Here is a 22826-nt window from a genome sequence, read left to right as displayed (position 1 = left end):
TTTGGGTGCATTTTATATATATATTTGGCTGTCACAAGAAACCAGGGCTGGAGTCACCTAGGGCCTATGTCTGGTTACCTTTTTCTAGTTTCCCACTGTGTTTGATGTTTGCATATGGAAGGTTAACGCTGCAGCAAAAGTAGGGAAGTGGTCTTGTAGCCTTATTAGACTTTACCGATTGGTAGGGTGAGCGTTGCTCCCAGAGCAGGGAGGAAGGAATCAAATGACACCGAGGTTGGTTCAGAGAAAGAGTTTATTCTGCTCTCCGGATAGCAGAAGGCATTGCATGATAGGTTCACAGCAAGCACAAAAGCAAGAGAAATTTCACACAGTATATATATCCTCCAGGCACCCTCTCCCCCCTTCCCCAGGAATCCAGCCTCGTACGTTCATACACGTAAGCTGACATTCATGAACATAAACAGATGTTCCTGTACGTAAGTTGACATCCATGACCATAAACGGATGTTCCTGTTCCTGTACTCTTATCTTGGGGTTAGGAGGGTCACTCAGCTATAGGAGTTTCCCTTGACGCCATCTCTATCTCCAGCCGTGGGGGCTGACAGACCCTGTCTTGCAGAGTCTGTGCGTCAGTGTGTCAGGATATTTACAATCTTCAAGATAAGATAAGCCCAAGCTCTGCCGTCCCATCTCCACTTCGGAACTGACAAGGCCATCCATTAAGCTTCACGGACTGATAAAGGAGACGGCTTTGTTTATAAAGCTAGATTCCTGTTATACATTGGCTCAAGTGCTCAAGTTAATGCTTTTTAGCTAATGAACCCTTGGAGAAGGAAAAATGGGGATTTGGGGGCCCATTTCAGACTGACTGCACACTCAGGCTTTAGATTTGGGAAACCCATTCCTTCAGTCTTGGCATTTTTAATGCACAGATGGGCAACCTGAAGCTCTCAAGATGAACTCCAACTTCCCTCAGCCCATCAGAGTCTTGAGGATTTTTTTTTTAAAAAAAAAAATTGTACCCAGGCTTTTGTATTGTTCCTGGTGCTCGGAAGGAGGCTGGGGGTGAAGAGCCTAGTTCTGCCCTGCTAAATACAAAACAAAGAAGAGAACACTTTGGAGGTGAAGTGGAAGTGGAGGAGAGATGGAGAGAGAGGTTGCTTTCGCCTACTTTGAGGTTGAAAGTATCCTTCAGGCATAATATCTGCATTCCTTGAATCCATTTCCAACTGGCTTTTTACTAGTCTGCAGATTATGGAGTGCTGCAGCATGTATGTAGCTCTCTGCCCTGCCTTGCCCCACCTTAATAAACAGCCAACCCTGATGCCCAAGAGGGAAATATTCTTGGCATGTGAGAGACAGCCAGCGTGCACACAAGCCCCTCTATGCACTCTTCCTGTACGTCAGTGACAGGAAGGTCTAGGTTTGAGTCAGAGTCTGTAGCCAAACAGCCTAAGAGAGTAGAGCGAAGCGGGTGCACGATGCCGGATGCTAAATCAACGCATCTGGAAATGCAACAGGCTGAAGCAAAATGTCTTAAATTGACAAGTCATTTCGCCAAGCACTCCTCAACTGCTTCTGTCGCCACCAGAGAAAGCTGCTTTGGAATTAAAAGTGAGGGGGTGAGATTCCTCAGACAAAGCAACGAATAAAAGGATAATAAACTACTCCTATGGAACACAAATTAGAATTACAATATTAAAATAAAGAACGTATGAAGAGCCTGCTGAATCAAGCCAATGGCCAATGTAATCCACCCTCTCACAAGTGACCAACTAGAAACCTGTGGGAAATCCACTAGAAGAACCCAGGGCATTTTTTTCCTTGCCTGCACACTGGGCAAGGAGAATTTTTCCACCTATTCTGTACTGGATTTTTAACAGCGCTGTTAAATAGGTTAGGTTGGTCACATTGTTAGGTTGTAAAACCTTTAAAATGTGCCCTTCCAGTGAGTCCCCAAATTGCCTCCTTTTAAATGCTATTTCATGGCTTTTCCACTTCCCTAGCATAGACCACACGTTCGGTAGGTCGTGAAACAGTTTGCTTACGAAACCCTTCAAAGGTCATATTCATGTGCTTTTCCATACAGCAGTCAGAAACAATGCACGGGCAGTGAAAATGTTGCTTAGCTACTAAGCTTCTAAAGTATTGGTATGGCGGGGGACTGTTCTTTCAGGATTCCATTCTGGGCAAAAACAAAAGAGGTTAGTTAAAGTCATATGCTGGAATGAGAAGCTGGGAGCTCCTTACATACTGAATTCCACATGAAGAGAGAGATAACAAAAGCTTGGTGACCCATTTCCTCTCAAGGTGGGAAGTGATGCCATAGGCTAAGCCTGGCAGGACATCTTACTCTATGGTTTAGCCCCTTCATGCACTAATTAGGTTAAACATGCTAGGATTACATATATGAGGCTAGAACCCTTCAGCTGAATATGAAATGTTTGTGGAGCTCCCCTGCTCCCACAAGGAGTGGGTTGGAAAGGAAGTCCTCCCTACTCACTATTAGGTGGGGCCAAGGCTTTTTCATGCCCCTTGAAATGGAGTTAGGCTCTTGCCCTTCTCGTTTCCCCTGTATAAACATTTTAAAACAAATGTGGCCCTAGTTCATATTGCAGATATTATTATTGTGCCGTTCAAAGTGACTGGATGCATAAGAACTGACTCCTTTTGGAAAACCTCAAGATGGTTGTCACCAATGGAAGCGAAGACACAGAAAAAACTCAATATGGAGGCCAAATGGCCGAAATACTGGGAAATTTTGGAACAAGATGGAGACAGAATAAAATTGCAGAGTTTTGAAAAATTGAAAAATAAAGTGTGAGATTGGCTCCATTATTATCAAATTATTATCAAATAATGGAGGCATACAATTTGGACAAAAAAGTTGGTTTCCAGGTGGAAAAATCAAAATTGGAAACAGAATTGTTAGATTCAAAAATCAAGAATTTGTCAAGAATATATAACTTGCTGTTGAAATGGAACACTCAGGATGAAATGGTGAAATCTGATATGATTAAATGGGCACAAGATGTTGGACATAACATAATGATGGCTGACTGGGAACAGTTATGGACCACAGGTATGAAATTTACAGCATGTAATGCCCTAAGAGAAAACTTAATGAAAATGATTTATAGGTGGTACATGACACCAGTCAAGCTTGCAAAAATTTACCATTTGCCCGATAATAAATGTTGGAAATGTAATGAGACTGAAGGTACATTCTTTCACCTTTGGTGGACATGCCCAAGGATTAAGAAATTCTGGGAGATGATTTATAACGAAATGAAAAAGGTATTCAAATATACCTTCCTGAAGAAACCAGAGGCCTTTCTCCTGGGCATGGTCGGCCAATTGGTGCCAAAGAAGGATAGAACATTTTTCATGTATGCAACAACAGCAGCAAGAGTACTCATCACGAAGTATTGGAAGACACAAGATTTACCCACCCGGGAAGAATGGCAGATGAAGTTGATGGACTATATGGAACTGGCGGAAATGACTGGCAGAATCCAAGACCAGGGAGAAGAGTCGGTGGAAGAAGACTGGAAAAAGTTTAAAGATTATTTATGGAAATACTGTAAAATTAATGAATGTTAGAAAAATGTTGGAATGAAGTTATATGGCTTTAGTAGAAATGTTATAAGGAATTAAGCATAAACAGATTAACAGAGTATTAAAGGAAAAATAAGGTTAGAATGTGCTAAGATAATTATAGGATAGAAAACAGAGGAAGATGGAAGGAATTGCTGAAACAATTAACAGAAGTGGAATACAAAAAGCGAGGTGTGAGGAGGTCGCGGAAATAAGTGAATGAAAGATAAGATACTGAAATTATTTGGTGTTTTAAACTGTTTTTGTTTTTGTTTTTGTTTTTGTTTTTGTTTTTGTTTTTGTTTTTGTTTTTGTTTTTGTTTTTGTTTTTGTTTTGTTTTTGTTTTTGTTTTTGTTTTTGTTTTTGTTTTTGTTTTTGTTTTTGTTTTTGTTTTTGTTGGTTTAATGTGTTGGTGTTGTGTAGTGTTTTTGTATTGTATTGTATTGTTTTTCTTTTTTGTAGTGTTTAAATTGTTGGAAAAGCAATAAATATTATTTTTTTAAAAAAAAGAACTGACTCCTTTTGGAAGAAATCATTTTCCAGACTCATAAAAATATTATTCAAAGTTTTACCGGCAGAACTTTTTTTCAGAACAGAAGGAAAACATCAAACGTACATCGAAAATATCTATACAATGCCATCACCTGAGGCCGTTCTTCGTATGCCTCCTCTGTGAGAGGTACAGAGGGTGGCAACACGAGAACGGGCCTTTTCTGCGGTGACTCCCCATTTGTGGCCTCTATCCCCAGGGAGGCTTGCCTTGCTCACCTTCTTTACATATTGTTGTAAATTGGGGGGGGGGCATCACCCTAAACCCCAGGAATGAATAAACGCTAGGATTTTGATTAATTGGGATAAGGATTATAAAGGGATATGGATTAAACTGTGCCACACACAGAATTCAGGAAATTCCTGGGCTGGTTTATGCAAACCAGCCTGGCTATTAAGGGAACAACAGAGGGCCGTTGCCAATGCAAGAGAATTTCCCTCCTGCCCTGAGGTGTGAACAGAGACAGGGGTTTGAAGGGTTGCCAAGGTGATGGGGAAGGGTGTTTTTTTGAGGAAGAAGGGGGGGAGAAGGCCTGGGTTCCCTCTTTGAAAGAGGCAACCTGAAGGCAGTGGTGGAGGAACCCTCTCTGGCACTCGGGGTGGCACAGCCCATACGGACTGCGCATGTGCAGCATCCCGCATGCGCACAGTCCGTATGGAATGGCGCTCATGCGCAGCAACCCAACAGACTGTGCATCTGTGGTAACCATACGGGATGCCGCACATGCGCAGTCCATACGGGATGCCACTTGCACGGCGACCATACAGGCTGCCGTGCGAGCAGCATCCCGTATGGACAGCGCACGAGAGCGGCAGCTCGTATGGACTGTGAGTGAGCAGCGCCCTTACGGACTGCATGCGCCCTCGGCTGCTCTACAGATGGGGGGAGGCAGGGGCCATCTTGTCACCCCTCCCAGAGTGGCACCTGGGGCTGCCTGCCCCCTCTTCCTACACCCCTGTCTGAAGGTGTCTCCCCTGTTGCCTCTGGAAATGGGCATGCTGTAAGATCTGGACTTCCTCTATGCTGACTGAAGGTGTAAATAGGTGAATAAACCATATTTCTTAAAGCACGAAAGTTTCCGCAGTGTCATCCATTCTCCAAAGGGACCCCATGGGCTCTTGGGACCGCTTGGCAGAGAAAGGGACAGGCAAATGGCTTTCATAACAATATCTTTAGGTGCCAAGCAAAAACATTCCTCTACTTCCAGAGCTTTAGCTAAGTGAACTATGGCTTTTTAAACTGTGGGGGCTATTGTTTGTGTTTCTTTTTGATTTATTATGCATTTTGCCTTCTCATTTTGTATCATCATGTTGTGAACCACCCCATGATCTTCAGTTGAAGGGTATACAAATTTTAACAACAACAACAACATGCCAAGGATTCTGATCTTAAATAAGTAGTCAAAATCACCAAGAAGAAGGGGTGGGGGGGAACGGTGGAATAAAATCAATTTTGGAATCCATATATTCCCATAGAAAGATGTGAAATCACTACTGGTTGCTATAATAAATAAAACATATTGGTTGAAAGGAAAGAGAGCGCTTTCTACAGTCCAGAAGACCTTCGACCATGCAAGCAGATGCCTTTTTGCACTGCAGAATTATATCTCCTTAGAAAACAGAGTTCTGCTTGGGTCTCTCTGTACACATCCTAGGGTTGTAATGAAGATCACTAGGCTGAAAGCTAATGCTGCAATTCTGTATGGCTGCTTAATTGAAGGCAAGTCCCATTAAACTTCTGTGTAAACAGGAAGCCATTTGTGCTATAAGCATCAGAGACATTCTAGAATCAAAGGGAGGCACAGTAACTGGACAGAAGAGTGTTTATGACATGGGAAATAAAGTTCCGTACCATTTGGGAGGTAGAGCTTAAGTGGTAGAGGTTTGCATGCAGAAGGTCCCAGGTTTATAAGAACATGAGAAGAGTCTGTTGGAACAGGCCAATGGCCCGTCTCATCCAGAATCCTGTTCTAACAGTTGACAACCACAGTTGCCTCTCCCCTGCTGTAACTTCCAACTTTCATCTTCATTGGATGCCTACAATTTCTAGTGGGGGGGGGGACTTTTCTCTTGCCACTTTCTACATGCCATGCATAGTTCCCTCAGTTCCTATCATGTCATCCCTTACTTGCCTTTTCTCTAAGCTAGGTAAAGGTAAAGGGACCCCTGACCATTAGGTCCAGTTGCAGACAACTCTAGGGTTGCGGTGCTCATCTCGCTTTATTGGCCGAGGGAGGCGGCATACGGCTTCTGGGTCATGTGGCCAGCATGACTAAGCCGCTTCTGGAGAACCAGAGCAGAGCACGGAAACGCCGTTTACCTTCCCGCCGAAGCGGTACCTATTTATCTACTTGCACTTTGATGTGCTTTCGAACTGCTAGGTTGGCAGGAGCAGGGACCAAACAATGGGAGCTCACCCCGTTGCAGGGATTTGAACCGCTGACCTTCTGATCAGCAAGTCCTAGGCTCTGTGGTTTAACTCACAGCACCACCCACGTCCCTTCTCTAAGCTAAAACATCCCAAATGCTTCAACCTTTCCCCAAAGGAGAATCCAGGGACACCAACTCTAGGGGGCAGAAGGGGCTATGGCCCCCTCAATATTTGTGGGCAGAGGACCAAATCCCCACCCCAATATTGAAGGGGTTGCCATCCCAGCTACGGCCTTGGCCCAGTATACCCGAAGGAGCCCCCATCTTTCAGCACAGACACTGAGGTCCATCTCTGAGGGCCTTCAGGAGGTTCCCTCACTGTGAGAAGTGAGGTTACAGGGAACAAGGCAGAGGGCCCTCTCATTAGTAGTGCCCTCCTATCAGAAGTCATGGAAATAAATAACTACAGTGGTACCTCAGGGTACGAATTTAATTTGTTCTGGAAGTCCGTTCTTAACCTCCAGTGGCCCCAGAAGCAGATTGCGTTCGTATCCCGGGGCAAAGTTCGTAACCCGGAACACCTACTTCTGGGTTTGTGGAGTTTGTAACCCGAAGCATTCATAAGCAGGACTGTTCGTAACCCAAGGTACCACTGTATCTGACTTTTAGAAGACATCTGAAGGCAGCCCTGGTTGTTGTTGTTATTGTTATTGTTTAGTCATTTAGTCATGTCCCACTCTGCGTGACCCCATGGACCAGAGCACACCAGGCACTCCTGTCTTCCACTGCCTCCTGCAGTTGGGTCAAACTCATGCTGGTAGCTTCAAGAACACTGTCCAACCATCTCATCCTCTGTTGTCCCCTTCTCCTTGTGCCCTCAGTCTTTCCCAACATCAGGATCTTTTCCAGGGAGTCTTCTCTTCTCACGAGGTGGCCATAGTATTGGAGCCTCAGCTTCAGGTTTTTAATGTTTGATGTTTTATTGTGTTTTTCATATTCTGTTGGGAGTTGCCCAGAGTGCCTGGGGAATAAATAATATGTTGTTGTTGTTGTTGTTATTGTTGTTGTTGTTGTTACTGCTAGGCGAAGGCTCGCTCATGAGATGGGGGAAGGACATGCAGAGAGTGAAAATCACCCTCTGCGCTCCCCAATCCCTGCCGCTGATAGGAGAGCGCTGGTGCAATGGGCAGGAGCGGGACATGGGATGTGATGCTGGGGCCCCTCAATGTCAGCAAGCCAGCGCCCCTGTGAGAGTCACTCCACCCCCTTGATCATTTTGGTTGCATTTTTCCAACCCTTCCCCAACTCTACCATATCCTTTTTCAGATGTGGCAACCAAAACTGTACATAGTATTCCAAATGTGGTCACTGCATAGATCTGTACAGCAGTATTCTTCTATTGGAAGTTTTATTTTCCTTTCCTAATGATCCCTAGCATCAGTTTTATCTTTTTCACCACTGCTGCACACAGGGCCAACATCTTCATCAGATATCTCCTATAACTCCAAGTTCTTGTTCCTGGTCCATCACTGCCAGTTCAGACCATGGCCATCTGGGCTGCATCAATAGGAGTATAGCATCTAGATCAAGGGAAGTAATAGTGCCACTGTATTCTGCTCTGGTCAGACCTCACCTGGAGTACTGTGTCCAGTTCTGGGCACCACAGTTCAAGAAGGACACTGACAAACTGGAACGTGTCCAGAGGAGGGCAACCAAAATGGTCAAAGGCCTGGAAACGATGCCTTATGAGGAACGGCTAAGGGAGCTGGGCATGTTTAGCCTGGAGAAGAGGAGGTTAAGGGGTGATATGATAGCCATGTTCAAATATATAAAAGGATGTCACATAGAGGAGGGAGAAAGGTTGTTTTCTGCTGCTCCAGAGAAGCAGACACGGAGCAATGGATCCAAACTACAAGAAAGAAGATTCCACCTAAACATTAGGAAGACCTTCCTGACAGTAAGAGCTGTTTGACAGTGGAATTTGCTGCCAAGGAGTGTGGTGGAGTCTCCTTCTTTGGAGGTCTTTAAGCAGAGGCTTGACAACCATATGTCAGGAGTGCTCTGATGGTGTTTCCTGCTTGGCGGGGGGTTGGACTCGATGGCCCTTGTGGTCTCTTCCAACTCTATGATTCTATGATTCTATGATTCCATTCCACATTTCTTAATTTGCAAGCAGAAGAGGATAATGGTCACAGAATCATAGAGTTGGAAGGGGCCTCCAGGGTCACCTAGTCAAATCCCCTGCAATGTAGGAATCTTTTTGCCCAACATGGGGCTCAAACCTACAACCAGGACTGTATATCTGAGATGAAGATATCTAGGCCTGACACGCAATACTCTAGACTTGTTTACATTGATCTGCATTCACCATTTTACTGCCCATTGACTCAGTTTCGAAGCTCTTCACAATCTCTTTTAGTTCCAGTGACCCTGAATAATGTGGAATCATCAGCAAACTTCTTCTTCTTTGGCGATCACTCATAGCTGAGTAAGATTGTCTTCCATGAACATGGTCTTAACAGTGACTCCGTAAGTTTCTGTGGAGGCCAATTCTGGATCCACACGTCCTTCCACAGTGGGGACATTGGTTTCTGGGCTGGAGTTGATCACTGTGTGGATTTACCAAGCATGCCTTCCTCTTAGCTCTGGGATCCCACAGCTAATTCTCCCCTGGTCTCCTCGCTGGCCCAAATAAGACTAATTTAGCCAGCTAGCCCTGGTGATCATCTAATGTTTATTGGATGGATTTTACCCCTAAATTGATTTTTGAATTCTGAATTTATTGTTATTCACATTTTATACTGTATTTTATGCTGTTTTTTGTTGCATCAATTAAGTGTTTTAATTTGTTGTTAGCCGCCTAGAGCCCGGTTTTCTGAAGGGCGGGGTATACATTAAAAATTATTATTATTATTATTATTATTATTATTATTATTATTATTATTATTATTATCATTATTATCATTATTATCATTATTATTATTATCACGTTTCTCCCTTGCATCCTGAATTCAAGTGTCTATCAGCAAACTTGGCCACCTCCCTGTTCACTCCAAACTCTAAATCATTTATGAACAAATAAAACAATACAAGTCCCATGGGAGACGCCACGTTCTACATCTCTCCATTTGGAGAACTATCTATTTATTCCTATTCTCTGCTTCCTGCAACTGAGCTAAGAGATAATTCTGCACATCAGCAGGAAATGGATCCTTGCTCCCAAAGAGCTCATGGGGCTGGTTTATAGAACCAGCTTCCATGCAACTGCCACCAGAAGGGGACCTCCGAAATCCTGTTGTTGTTTTAACATTGCCTAATTTGGCATTTTATCAGAGTCAGCAGAAATAAATAACTTTATAAAGTCTTCCTGCTACGGTGCATTGGTCAGCTAATTGCCCTGAATTTTGATCCCATTAGCCAGTACTTAGAGTAGGAATGATCTGTGGTCATCCCCCAGCCTAATTTCATGGGGGTGGCAAGGAGGAGGGAAGGTGGGGGAGAGAGAAACTGAGTGAAAATGAGTAGGAGTAGGAGTATTTATGAGACCTGAAGGTTTCCCAATGACTTATAACACTTTTTAAAAAATGGATATACCTTAAATAATGAAAAGTCTGTTTCCGGACACAGTTCCAAGTGCTAAAAAGGTAAAGGTAAAGGTACCCCTGCCCGTACGGGCCAGTCTTGACAGACTCTGGGGTTGTGCGCCCATCTCACTTAAGAGGCCAGGGGCCAGCGCTGTCCGGAGACACTTCCAGGTCACGTGGCCAGCGTGACATCGCTGCTCTGGCCAGAGCCAGAGCCAGAGCCAGAGCCGCACACGGAAACGCCGTTTACCTTCCCGCTGGTAAGCGGTCCCTATTTATCTACTTGCACCAGGAGGTGCTTTCGAACTGCTAGGTTGGCAGGCGCTGGGACCGAGCAGCGGGAGCGCACCCCGCCGCAGGGATTCGAACCGCCGACCTTTCGATCGGCAAGCCCTAGGCGCTGAGGCTTTAACCCACAGCGCCACCTGCGTCCCATGTTCCAAGTGCTAGTTATAACCTATAAAGCCCTACAGGCCTTAGGTCCAAGCTATCTGAGAGAGCATATTTCTTCATACGAAATTTGGAGGTTTTCAGAGGAGGGCCTTTTCTCAGTCCTGCCACCCTCATAGGCAAACTTTGTGGCGTGTAGGAAAGGGCCTTTTCGGTGGCAGCTACCAGTCTCTGGAACTCCCTCCTTCGAGAAGCTAGACTTGCTTCCTCCATTTCCCCCAGCCATAATTTTTTAAACTGAAACTTTTCATCATACAAGTAAATAAAAAATGCCATAAAAAAGAAATTCATCTACGTAAGGGAAAGGGAAAGGACCCCTGGGTGGTTAAGTCCTGTCAAAGTTGACTGTGGGGTTGAAGCGCTCAACTCGCTTTCGCGCTGAGGGAGCTGGTATTTGTCCACAGACAGCTTTCCGAGTCATGTGGCCAGCATGACTAAACCGCTTTTGGCGCAATGGAACACCGTGACAGAAACCGGAATGCATGGAAACGCTGTTTACCTTCCCGCCACAGCGGTACCTATTTATCTACTTGCACTGGTGTGCTTTTGAACTGCTAGGTTGGCAGGAGCTGGGACTGAGCAACGGGAGCTCACCCCGTTGCGGGGATTCGAACCACCAACCTTCTGATTGGCAAGCCCAAGAGACTCAGTGGTTTAGACCACAATGCCACCCGCATCCCTATGTATCTAACACTGTCTCTTCTTCAGTGTTCATAGAGATGCAGCCTTTACAGTCAAGTCACTCACACACAAAACAAAATGGAGAATGTAATAAGATGCTTCCCATGTGACCAGAGTTAACCAATCACACGAGAGTTACTGGGGAACACATAGCAGTGCAAGCCCAAGTGGCTCAGTGGTTTAGACCATAGCGACACCTGCGTCCCTTCATGGTAGCCTTATTTCCCAGCTCTCCCTTGGGTCTCCTCTCTCAATCACCTCCCCGTCTCTCAACTGCAGCCATCTGATTGGTCCCTGTGAGGACAGGGTGCTGAAGTAAGATGGATCATTGGCCTGATTTGGCAAGCTCTTCTCACATTCTTATGGACTGTATGTGAATGGTGAATGCAGCGCCTCGCCTGACAGCAGAAGCCAATATATTGGTGGCAGGAGCAAGAAAGAGGTCAGCCGTGATGTAGACGGGACACTCAGAGTCAGCGCCTCAAGGAGATCCAAGAACAAGCAGCTGTGAAAACGACAAATGCCCAGGGATCTGAGAGAGAGGAGTACCCAGAACGTGCAGGATAACTGAGAACAAAGCAATGCATTTAAGCACTCCCAATTTCAGTAATGACCGCTCCCCACTTAAAACGGGGGGCGCCCTTTGCGGGGACGCGTGCAGCCCTGGATCTGGAGTGGCCCCATCAGCATAGGCTTTGCCTTCCCTCAGGTGGGATACCTGGAGGTCCCCGCCTACCCCAGTGAGTTGTCCAATCCCACCTGGGGGAAGCGTTGCCAGGGAAACCAGGCCAGGTAGGGGGAGGGATTACCTGCCCACACAATAGAGGGTGGATCTTAATTGTTAATCCTCACTTGGCTCCAGAGCTTCTCCCACCCTACCCACCCTCAGTTAATGCCTTCTTTTGCAGGTTATCTTTTCTTCATAGGTTTTGCAGGTTAACCTTTCTCCACAGGTATGCGGGCGCTGCTACGATAAGGTCACTGTTAAAGGGCCGGAAAGGAATTTCCCTGCATTGGCAGGTTTCGCCTTTCCCGTAGCAAAACGTCACAACTTTGGCGGTATCAGGCCTTGGGCGGAATCCTTTAGTCCATCTTCCTCTTTGCGGCGGCGATACCAGGGTTCCCCGTTAAAGGGGTTTTTGAAGGGAGGCTTTGGCCGTACGCCGAAAGGTCGTCATTCCGGCTGGGGACTAGGGAGGGAGAACGCCCAATGCCTGAGCCAAGGTCTACCCACATTTGAAATTTAATAAAGTTGTGGCCAATTTAATCCCATAGCGCGTTGTCTAGAGTCGTTATTCCACATGACGGGGGGGACCACTCGGGATCTGGGGACTCCGCCTGTCCACGCAAATTAAATCACTGTAGTTAACAACACCTCCAGATGCACATCTAGATATGGAGTCCATCTCATTATCAGCTTCAGAGAGAGGGACTTTTTTTGTTCATCAACAAAAAAAGGGCTGGCAAGTCCTCCCCTTGGCTGGCAAGTCTACAGCCCAGCCCATGTATACAGTGAAGTGAATGAAATCACGTAAAATCCCAGCATCAGAGCTCACTCCTAAATGGCCTTTAGGCAGAAACAAATGTTTGTTAAATGCAGAGCAGCTTTTCCGCTGTCCATAAACAACAGCTGTAGCGTTAACTATCAGGGACACCTCAATGGATTTTAAATCATTCCTATTCTTTATCTTTCATAATGTTTTCTTATTACAGCCCATCCAATTCATCATGTAGCTAGCCTGAGACGGGACCTACAGGACACCAAAATGAATGCGTTATTAGATAATGGGATGAGCCTCTGTGTATATCTGAAATATGGAGAATGAATTCCCCCAGGGCGGTGATCTACAGCTACAACCCACAGCTAATTTATTTTAATGCATACACATGGTTCTAAATGTATGATATCCTGGCTGAACAAGGCAAGCTTAACCTTGACGAGGTGATTAGAATTTCAGAATCGGCTGCCCAGCTCAGGCCATGCCTGGGGGAAGTTTTGTATCAAAGGCGTTGTTAAAATAGGCAGCTCTGTGTAACATGGTCTCCACTCTTTGCGCAAATGATTAAAGCCGGGACTCCCTGCATGGCTGGCAGCTGGAAGGTGCTGGAAGCTGTTGTGCTTCCCAACTTTTGACTTTTTTAAAAATGCCAGGTGGGGCAATCAGCTGATTAACTCTCTCTCTCTCTCTCTCTCTCTCTCTCTCTCTGTGTGTGTGTGTGTGTGTGTGTGTGTTTAAAGAAAAACACACCACTTACTTGCAAGTGGGTACTGCCAAGGACAGGAACGCAGGTGGCGCTGTGGTCTAAACCACAGAGCCTATGGCTTGCCGATCAGAAGGTTGGCGGTTTGAATCCCCGTGATGGGGTGAGCTCCCGTTGCTTGATCCCTGCTCCTGCCAACCTAGCAGTTCGAAAGCACGTCAAAGTGCAAGTAGATAAATAGGTACCACTCCGGCAGGAAGGTAAACGGCATTTCCGTGCGCTGCTCTGGTTTCGCCAGAAGCAGCTTAGTCATGCTGGCCACATGACCCAGAAGCTGCAGACAAATGCCAGCTCCCTCGGCCTATGGAGCGAGATGAGAGCGCAACCCCAGAGTCGTCCGTGATTGGACCTAATGGTCAGGGGTCCCTTTACCTTTTACTGCCAAGGACAGATTAGAGTCTGAGAAACTCCAGCGGGAAATGAGCTAATAGCAAAAAGCATTCTGTCATTCTTTTAGCTGCCCCTGTATTATATGGTAGACTGAGCATATTGTGGTGCACTAGTGCAAGAAATGTCTGTCCAGAGCTGGCATCAACACTTGGCATCCCTGGACAGCAGACAGGTCCCCAAGAACTTGAAGGGGCACAATGCTGTTGCCTGCTTTGGGCCACCATTAAAAAATAAATTCTGGCCCAACACTAAAAGCAATGTCATTTGACTTGGTCTAGCTACCCATGTAATTTATCACAGTTATCTGACCCTAGCACCGCTACAAGGTAGGGATATACAAGGATTTTCATTTGGTCCACATTTTTTTAAGGAACTGGCCTGATTTGCACTTCCTGGACTCATATGTGAGTTGGAACAAAACTCGCCTTCGTTTTTCACACTGCTCTTGAATTTTGCAATTCTTCTTCTTCTTCTTCTTCTTCTTCTTCTTCTTCTTCTTCTTCTTCTTCTTCTTCTTCTATGCCTCCCTATGCCCACGTTTCATGACATTTATAAAAACAGTGCTAAAATGTGTACCTAAAATGTGCCTATAAGAACATTTTAGGTTTTTTATTTATATATCAAATGTATATCCTGCCCTTCCTCCCAATGGAGTGCATGAGGGCAGCAAACATACTGGTAATTTTAAAATATACAGTTAAAAAGGAAAGGAAAGGAAAACACACTGAATTTTTTTTAAAAAGTCTATGAAACATTTTTTTTTTAAGTACAACTTACTGTGTATATACAAAATGCATTCCAAAAGATGTATTGAGTTGGAATATGCTAGAATAAATTGAAATTTTTGTGCACTTTTTGTGTGTTCATATCCATATATTGTTAGATAGATATACGTTTAGATGATTGATAGATAGGTGATAGATAGATGATAGATGATAGATGATAGATGATAGATGATAGATGATAGATGATAGATGATAGATGATAGATGATAGATGATAGATGATAGATGATAGATGAGATTAGATAGATAGATGATAAAGGTAAAGGTAAAGGTACCCCTGCCTGTACGGGCCAGTCTTGACAGACTCTGGGGTTGTGCACCCATCTCACTTAAGAGGCCAGGGGCCAGCGCTGTCCGGAGACACTTCCGGGTCACGTGGCCAGCGTGACATCGCTGCTCTGGCCAGAGCCAGAGCCAGAGCCAGAGCCGCACACGGAAACGCCGTTTACCTTCCCGCTGGTAAGCGGTCCCTATTTATCTACTTGCACCCGGAGGTGCTTTCGAACTGCTAGGTTGGCAGGCGCTGGGACCGAGCAGCGGGAGCGCACCCCGCCGCAGGGATTCGAACTGCCGACCTTTCGATCGGCAAGCCCTAGGCGCTGAGGCTTTAACCCACAGCGCCACCTGCGTCCCTAGATAGATGATAGATAGATAGATGATAGATAGATAGACAGATAGATAGATAGATAGATAGATGATAGATAGATAGATGATAGATAGATAGATAGATAGATAGATAGATAGATAGATAGATAGATGATAGATGATAGATAGATAGATGATAGATGATAGATGATAGATGATAGATAGATAGATAGATATAGATAGATAGATGATAGATAGATAGATAGATAGATAGATAGATAGATAGATGATAGAGAGAGACAGACAAGCAGGATGGGGCTTGCCAAAGAACACGATGCCCAGAGCCCCTTAATATATTCAGAGTGCATGTGCTGATTTGGCACCTGTATAGTAGGCATTCTTCAAAATATAGCAGATCCTGTTGCCCTCCAGACATTTCTGGACGACAGTTCTCATCATCCCTGAGCACTGGCCTTGCCGACTAGGGCTGATGGGGGTTGACATCCAATAACACTTGGAAGGGCACATGGTCCCCATCTGTGCATCACCTGCCATGAGCACATCTTCAAAACTCAATTACTCTAACTCTTTATCATGTCGGAATCCCTTGTAAACAACCACAGTGCCTGAAGACAGTCAGGTTGTGCATCCATAGCAGTTCCCAGAGGAGGAATGGCCACCAGGAGGAGGCACAGAGAGAAGAAATGCCATGGTGCATCTGCAGCAGCACAACTGGATGCCATCATCTGCTCCAGGTACGACCAAACATGTTTCTCCCATATCAGTCTCTACAGCCACAGCAGGCGCTGTAACTCTCCGATGGCATGAACTTATCCATTGACTCCGGAGGTCAGTGTTTTTCTTCTAGGAAAAACTGGTGCTGGTACTCATAATGAAGTTGTTATAGTAAGTGCTGCACTACTATACCAAAGGGTACCAGTACTGTGTGCCCTTGAGTACCCCCACCCCCAGAAGAAGAAGAAAGCACTGCTGGAGATATATGGATGCCAACAATATTACCTTTGAATGAATCTGGAACCAGCCCTGAGTCTACACAAGATAGTTGAATGTGGCCTCAATGTACAGATGCCACTTAATACAAGTTCAAGAAAGGAGGGATAACAGCACCATAGGGCTATTCCCACCAGGTTCATTGCTGTGTGTGCTGCAACAGGCTTAACACTAAACTCAAAATGTGTTGTATGCAGTGTTTTTTTTTCTGGGGGGGGGACGCAGGGGGACATATACCCGTAGACATTTTGTGAATCTAAGTTTGGCCTCATTGAGGGGCAGTATTCCAATTGGAGTAGGAAAATGAGAGTGCCCCTAAACATTTTTTTAGGGCGTGGGGAGCACTGGTTGTGTGCATGCTGTTGGTTCTGTTTTAGGAAGAAGAAAGGTGTCGCAAACATAATTTTGGCTTGGGTGGAGCTCATTTGCAACAGAGCCTGAGGAGCTCAACAAAAGGAAAGGAGAAACCGTCAGGACTATTCATCTCTGCAGCTTCTGAGCTCTGGTGGTGAATTGTGACAAGAGTTAAGAATTTCTTAGGGAAAAAATGAAGACTTTCTTAAACACCAAAAAAGAAAAAGAGAAGCTAAAAAGGGAGATGCTCCCAATGTAAGCTTCACTGCTCTCCTGACAGGCCAGGAAGAAATCTTAAGTCTACCAACATGCTTGACTGGTCTTCCTGAATTTCAAGTGATACTAGCCTTCAAGAATAACAGTTAATGAAGAGAGCTGGCTTCCAAGTGAAAGACAGATTTGGGTCGGGAGATAACGCCCAGTGCCAAGATACATGGTCCTCTCTACTGATAGGATCTGTTGTGGCATACATTAGAGAAAATACACGTAAAACGTGTATTTTTTCTAATGTAAGCCACAACAGACAGTATCAGTATAGAGAACCATGGGTCTTTGTATAACTTCCACACATGATGACAGCAAGTCAACCAGACTGTTGCTGTAATTGTGGTCCTTGAGGCACATATACACATCTCTGGTGGTAGTGTCCCAGTTGTGTCTGCTGGTTGGGAGAAGACGTCTGAGGTAATTCTCAAGGGACAATTATAAAACAATAAATTAAAACAACAAAACGAAGCAGTAAAAGGAGTTATGAAATAAAATGGAAGAGAGGATAAAAACAAATGCTAAGGGTTGGTTATAGAGCAGAAACCTTGCCTTAGAGTTGGCCTTAGCGCTCAAAACCCTGCTTCAAGAATTCAGCAGCCATCTTCCTCCAATAATAGCCTTTATCTCGCAATTGTTTCCATTATCTCTCTTTGAAGGGGCAATGCAAAATATATACTGTTAGTTTTCTTAATAATAGCTTCGCAACTGTATACAGTGCATCTCTGCAGAATGTTAAAGGGTTTAAATCTAAATTTGCTCGCAAAAGCTGAAAAAGTAACACTTCCAGCTATATATAACAAGAGAGATGGCATCTTGTGAATTTTTTTATGTAATACGGAATAGTTTAACCGTGTTCTCCAATTGTCACACAAACCATGTGCAATCCATTTCTCCAGCAAAGCCTCTGACTGAAGGAAACCTGTAGTCCACTAACACCTGCAATCTGGATCTTGATTGATCTGACATGTAAATTGTACATTCGCAATTTCATTGGGTGTGAAATGGGAACATTTTAAGCACCTCAGAAGGAATAATCAGAGCAAAATGGAGAGTTTTAAATGGAATGGAAAGGATGGTTAGTAAAGGCTTTGGATGCATATATTTATAGATATTCCAAGTGCTATAGTTAAAAAGAAAAACATACAGTGGTACCTCGGGTTAAGTACTTAATTCATTCCGGAGGTCTGTTCTTAACCTGAAACTGTTCTTAACCTGAAGCACCACTTTAGCTAATGGGGCCTCCTGCTGCCGCTGCGCTGCCGGAGCATGATTTCTGTTCTTATCCTGAAGCAAAGTTCTTAACCTGAAGCACTATTTCTGGGTTAGCGGAGTGTGTAACCTAAAGCGTATGTAACCAGAGGTACCACTGTATTCACAGAGACTCACTGCAGCTTGCGTTTGGGAACCTTTTATTCTGCCAGGGACCACATTCCTTTGAGAATAATCTGTCGAGGGCCACAATTCAGTGGTGAGTTGACCTGAGTGGAGTGCAGCTGTGAACAAGGAGAGATGCCAAGGTGGGTTTGGCCATCCTTTTCTTTCCTCTCACTTTCTGCCACCTCTTCTCTCTTCTCCCTTTCTTTTCCTCTTTCTGACACATGCCACGTCTCTCCCTCTCTCCCCCTCCCACCCCAACACCCTTTATCTCTCTCTCTCTTTCACTTCCTAACACCCCCTCACTCTCTCCCTAGCTATCTCTCCCAGTGTGAGCCAGTGTGGTGTAGTGGTTAAGAGTGGTGGTGTTATGTACTGAGTTGAATAGGATCCAAAAGGCAGCAGTCTGATTGGTCCTAGAACAATAGGATTCAGAATGCAGAAGTCTGATTGGTCCTAGAACAATAGGATTCAGAATGCAGAAGTCTGATTGGTCCTAGAACAATAGGATTCAGAATGCAGCAGTCTGACTGGTCTTAGAACAATAGGATTCAGAATGCAGAAGTCTGATTGGTCCTAGAACAATAGGGTCCAGAATGCAGCAGTCTAATTGGTGCACAGGAGCCACCCAATCCAGCTCCAGGTGGAAGTGAATCCGCAACCTGATTGGCCTACAGGAGAATCCCAGAACTGGCCAATCACATGCGGCCCATTGTGTAAATAATGTATATAAAGCAGATATTTTGGGGAAACTTCCATTCCTCACTACTATGAGCTGAACAAAGAGCATGAAATCCACACTTGACTCCGAGTATATTTCAGGTAGATTTGTAATCTGGGGATCCGGGTTTGATTCTCCGCTCCTCCACATGCAGCTGCTGGGTGACCTTGGGCCAGTCACACTTCTTTGAAGTCTCTCAGCCCCACTCACCTCACATAGCGTTTGTTGTGGGGGAGGAAGGGAAAGGAGAAGGTTAGCCGCTTTGAGACTCTTTTGGGTAGTGATAAAGCGGGATATCAAATCCAAACTCCTCCTCTTCTTCTTCTTCTTCTTCTTCTTCTTCTTCTTCTTCTTCTTCTTCTTCTTCTTCTTCTTCTTCTTCTCTACCTAGTGGGCTGCCAAGAAAGTGGTGGGCCTCTCTTGCCAGAGATCTGAACTGGTTACCTAAAGAGGGCTTTGAAATTAGGCTGAGAGCCACATGCAACCCCAGGTCTGAAGGCTGCAACCTCCTGCGCTATGGTGGGCAGACTGCGCTAGATCCAGCTTTCTGCTCAGTCATGATGCTCAGTGGGCTGTCCTGAGCTAGTTTCTGAAGCCCACAGCCTAACCTACCTCACAGGAGTTTTGTATAAATTAAACAGAATGCTGGAAGTTGCCTTGCCCAGTTGATCTACCTACCCTAGCAATCCAGCTATGGTTTCCCATTCATACCTGGAGATGCTGTGACGTTTTCTGTGAAAAGCATGCACACTGATACCGAACATTGCAAGCTCCTCGCATGAAGGGTGGCTTACGATAAATAAAGCAGAAGAGCACATCTCTGCCTGGGATGTGGGGTGGGGGGAGGAGAGCCCAGAATTTATTCTCATTCACTTTGCTATCATGAAAGCAATCCTTTTCCTTATTCGCTGAAACCTGGCCTGCTTTCGAATTCTTTGTCAGAGTTTAAAATGGAAGTGGCAGGTATCTGTCCCCTCACGGCTCGATCGCGAGCAAAAACTGGCAATGCAGAAAGCGTTGTCATTCAAAGCTGTCATTTACCGAGATGCTTAGAGATGTTGCCGCAGCTATCAAGCGCATTGGACAACATGGCAAATGACAACGGGGGGGGGGGGGTGGAAAAGGCCTCACTCGGAGGCCCACATCGCCATCTACTGGAGGCTACTGACATCGCACAGCCTGCCGGGGAGGAAAGAAGCAACGCTGCTCTTTCGGCTTGCTTTTTTAAAAAATAAAATAATCGATGGTCTCAGAGATTGACGGTGCTTAGGGGAGATAGATGCAAGAGGTATCTGAGAGTTGCCTCGTGAGAATGCAGATCTGCCTTCTCCTACAATATTGTCTACTAGGGAGGGATGCTGAAGGTATTGTCCTCCAATATCAGGATATACAGGATGCCTCTGGGTACCATTTGCTGGGGAACACGAGAATCGTTGCACTCATGTCTTGCTTCCTATGGGTATCTTTCATGGGCTACTGTGAGAGAAGGGTGCTAGACTAGGTAGGCCTTTGATGAAATCAGAAGAGCACTTTTTGTGTTTTAATTGAGGAGGACTGCCTGATGAGGGCCTGAAGGACCCGGCCCGTACCTCTTTCCACTTGTCTTGGGGTGGGACTTGAAAGGCTTCACAAGGACTGTGGCTGCTGCTTAGCACTCAGGACTCCGCTTTTAAACTGTTTTTAATTTTTATCTGTGTTGTTTTAAATGAGACCATCCTTGGCTGTGAGCCCTGGAAGACCTGCACCCTGACTTCCTTGCCCTTTCCCATCTGGCCTGGAAGAGTGAAGTGTTGACTGACTCCAGCTACAAAAGCTGAGGCTGTTGAATAGATTTTGGGGCTGGAGTATTGTTGAGAGAGCTGTTGCTGTTATTGATACTATCATTGTACAGTGGTACTTCAGGTTACAGACGCTTCAGGTTACAGACTCCCCTAACCCAGAAATAGTACCTCGGGTTGAGAACTTTGCTTCAGGATGAGAACAGAAATCGTGCGGCGGCGGCGTGGCGGCAGCAGGAGATCCCATTAGCTAAAGTGGTACCTCAGGTTAAGAACAGTTTCAGGTTAAGAACGGACCTCCAGAACAAATTAAGTTCTTAACCCGAGGTACCACTGTATCTTTAATTTTAGATCATATGATTTATGTGGAAATTGTTTCCATTAGGTTGTGTACTTTTTGATGTGTTCTATTTATTGTTTATGACTTCTGTTATCTTGTCATGTTGTAAGCCACCTTGAGCATAGTTTCAACTATGGAAAGGCGGCATACAAAAATGAGGATGATGATGATGATGATGATGATGATTGCCCACACTGGTCCAGCAGTCTGCTCCATCAGCTGGGTAGACAAGTGGCAATCGGTGTGGATGGGAAAGCCCTGTTATGTCTGGACTGTACAGATCAGAGTGGCTTCATGTGCCTTTGAGATCCCTCCCCTGACTGAGAGCTGTGTTCTTCTGCCACTAAGCTATAGGCTTTTTCCTGTAGCAGAGCGCAATAAGAACATGAGAGCAAGGAGTATTTTAGAAATAAAAAAACTCAAATGAAAATGGCCAGAAAAATAAAACTTCAACCGATCTATTCAATCAATCAATCAATCAATCAATCAAATCTTTATTACCGTCCTAGACCAGCATAAGTAAGGTGGGGTACAATCATTTAAAATCTGTAAAACGTTTTGGAAAGCTAAAATTATTAAAACAGAAGGTATATATAAAAGACTATAAGAAGCTAAAAGAAGGATTAGGAGCGTTAAACAGATGTGGAAGAGCATAAAAGGTTAGTATACAAAAGGCTATGACTATCAGTTTACAAAGCACTCTGATATGGGTGTTCATTAAATCTAGTTTGTGGCACAAGTCATCAACCGGCAAATTCTGAATGCTGCTATGCAGAACCTGGCAACATTGTATGTTGTAGCAGGGTTAGTATCTGAAAGCAGCAGGGAGGTGTAGAATTGTCCTGTGTGCCCTAGGTACTTATGGAGTAGTGGGGAGATGTGGCCAATACAGATGTCTCTATAATATAGGCACTGGAGAAGCACATGCTCTATTGTTTCTGTTTGACCAGAATCACAGGGGCATTGTCTCTCTGAGTAAGCAATCTCCCTATATCGACCTTCAATGACAGCCAAGGGGAGGGTGTGACATAGCACCTGGGTAAAGGCCCTCTAATGCTTAGGGACTTTGAGTTTAGTTAGATATGACACGAGGGAGGCAGAGTACCTGATGGACTCATTGGCAATAAAAGCTAGGGTCCTGGCTAGATCCAATCGGCGTTCTGTTGTTTAATGAGTGCTTGGGCCTGTTCATATTGAGGCATCTAATCATAAGCCTGCATTTTTATCAAAGCTTATATTTTTGATTAAGGCCTGTATATTAAGATGAGCTTAAAGATTTTCAAATGTTTCATGCCAGGCAGAAGACCAGCTGCCTAAGAACCTTGGCAAGATGTTTATTCTCCTGGACAAGGGGGCCCCCTGATTTATAGCAGAAAACAATTCTCAAAGTCGTAAAAAGGGAATTACAGGCTGACAGCCAAGGTTACACTGACCCTACATATTACAGAAGATAAAAAAGAGATAAACATAATTAAGAGTTGATAAATAGTAAAATAAAACCATGTGCCTCCCATTAAACTTGAGCCATATTTTTCTAAGGTTGAAAGGTCAAGAGCAGTGAAAAAGGCAACTGGCTTGGCTGGAGAAGATAGGTTTCTTCCTATCTTATTTTGAGGCTGGAAACTGTTCCTTCCTTTTTTACTTTGAAAAGGTTTATTCTTCTAAAAAGCTATCTATGTTATGTATTAAATATATTGGCTTAAATGTAATTATGCAAAGGAATTAGAAGCTAAGAAATGTTAAATCCTTATGCTAGATTCTTATTTC

The sequence above is a fragment of the Podarcis cretensis genome, assembly GCF_951804945.1.
Source record: "Podarcis cretensis genome assembly, chromosome: 3".
NCBI classification, from domain to species: domain Eukaryota; kingdom Metazoa; phylum Chordata; class Lepidosauria; order Squamata; family Lacertidae; genus Podarcis; species Podarcis cretensis.
This window is presented reverse-complemented; position numbering follows the sequence as displayed.